This window comes from Sinocyclocheilus grahami, unplaced genomic scaffold, assembly GCF_001515645.1.
Source record: "Sinocyclocheilus grahami isolate Dianchi unplaced genomic scaffold, SAMN03320097.WGS_v1.1 scaffold281.1, whole genome shotgun sequence".
NCBI lineage: Eukaryota > Metazoa > Chordata > Actinopteri > Cypriniformes > Cyprinidae > Sinocyclocheilus > Sinocyclocheilus grahami.
In genome coordinates this window covers 1,846,288-1,848,799 of record NW_015505460.1, presented here as the reverse complement: position 1 = coordinate 1,848,799, position 2,512 = coordinate 1,846,288, and positions in this window count along the sequence as shown.

Below are 2,512 nucleotides of genomic sequence, written 5' to 3'. Positions count from 1 at the left end.
AGGATCCTACAGGATAAGCATCCACATGCTACTGAGAGGAACAGAGACACGGGAGGATGTCAACAGAGGCAGAACTTCAAGCAGATGTCAAACTCAGTGTCAAGAAGGAGTCCAGAAGACGAGGTCGGTCCAGAAGATTTCTTTCTGTCTTTCTTTTCCTGAAAGTGCTGATGGCATCAAACCAGCCTGCATGTCACTACATAACTAGTGTAATTCATATGCAGCACAGTAATCCATACATCTATTGTCATCTGCCATCTCTCACGCTTCAAAATTAATTTGATTAAGGAACACGAACATGGTTGAGAAAAGAATCTCAAATATATGTTATATTCCAAATCTTCTGATTTCACATTATAGCTTTGGGCGACATTTAACTCATTATGCATTGATTATCATCTTGGCACCACAATGTTGATATCGTATTCCTGATTAAACTTGGCAAATGAAGAGACAAATCAGCAGGACTGGTTCTGGCATGATGTGTGATTATAGAAATTAGATAACCAATCACAACATGCAACCTAATTCCCTTGTAATTAATTATTATAGGCTTACTGTAGTGATTCAGGGTAAGACATGCATTTTAAGATGGACATATGTACTTGCTCACAATTTAGATTTCGATCAGTTCAGACCAAAAAAAGTTACGTAGTGTAGCTTTAATAAAATTAACTTTATTGTATCTAATATTTTTTTCCAACTTCAAAAAGTACATGGCATCCACAAGCCACTGTGAGACACCTGGGGGTTGATTGGACTTCCAAAGAAAGAAAATCTGTCGTCTAGCCAGTAAAGAAGTGAAGGCAAGTACATCTGTTTAGATGTAAACTAAGTCCAATGATTGCAGTTGTAGAGCAGACATAGTGGCAAAATAATTGTTCCGATAGTTACAAAGTACTGGACAGAAAAAAAACAAACATGACTCAGCTTACAGGGTGACATGTGACATCAGTCACAACTGTGGACAATAATAAAATTAACTTAAAGTACATTTTTTGGTAATGGTAGTTTGCAAAAATTTACTTGTGCAAAGTTTGTCTGTATTTGTAGTTTTGTGTTTTGTTATGTGTTTGTTTGTTTATTTGTTTAGTATTTATTTGAGTATTTTCACTGGATTTTATTAGGGATGCACGATATTATCGGACCAATATCGGAATCGGACGATAATGGCTTTAAATGTAAATATCGGCATCGGCCCGATATGAAAAATTATGCCGATATGTCTTGCCGATAAGAGCAATATATATACTCACATGTGCTCAGGGTGTGCAAGCAATTAGATCACCTCAACAGTGCGATTAGATCAAGTCAGCATTGTGGCTCATTCTAGAAGCAAAGTTTTGCCTGAATGGTGATTGGATTCACTGTTTTGGATCGCTGCATTTTAATTAATTGAGAATGCACCTACAGAATGACACCTTTGGTGTATGATAGAGTCAACAGTAATAGCACGTGCAGCCTCCCCGGGTCCTAATGCCTGCTCAGTAAGGAGTTTTAATTCCGTAGGGGGCGCTGTTGGCCTACTTCTAAAAAATGAAAGCAAAATACACAAATAATATTTAGACTGTGTTTCTGATTAAATAGAGTAGTAACTGATGCCATAAAATCATGAGTATGTTTTGATTTAAAGGTAAAAAAAATAATTTTATAAATACTGATTTATTCATTAATGTGTAATATGTTATATTTTTAAACAAATTATGAGCTCTAAAACATTTTCAGAATTTTTACAACTTTTGCTTTAGACCATTTACAAATGTTAAGGTTACTACTGCATCTTTCTGAAAAAAATTGCAGTGGCTAATATATAGTTTATTTATAGTTATTTTCATATCTTCAATGTACTGTCATTATAAAAGAACTTTGTTATTGTTTATTTAATTCTAACAAATAAGTTATTGTTAATAACTAACCAAAATGAACAATAATTATATATCGGCATCGGCTATCGGCCAAAATGAGTTGAAAATTATCGGCATATCGGATATTTTTCTTACAAAAACGCATGGATTTGCTACAGGAGGCCTTTATTCACCCCCCGGAGCAGCGTGAGGCATGTTTTATTACAGATGTGTGCGATTTATTTAAAGTCCCCATGAAATCTAAATTAAAGTTTTTTGGGTGTTAGTATCAATATGTTAGTCTTAAGGTTATCTATAAGGCAGTGTGCTCCAAAACAGTGACAAAATTCGCATTTAGAAGATATAAGCATTCAAAGCTTGCAGTTCGTCACTTCCGCCAAAACGGCTCAACGATTTTTTTTTTACGTCACATCGTACTTCAGCTTCTCATCAACTTTTCTGTCCAATCAAATGCTCTCTAGAATCCGAAGCCCCGCCCCCTACACTATAAAATAGACGCTGAAGCCGTGGCTGAGATCGGTCACTTGTCCACAGAATTAGTATTTTCTGTACAGTGAATGGCACGTAGTGCACTATATAGGGGACAGGGACCGATTCAAACAGTGTAAATATGCTTTCCATTGAGGAAAAAAAGAATTCTGGTTTGG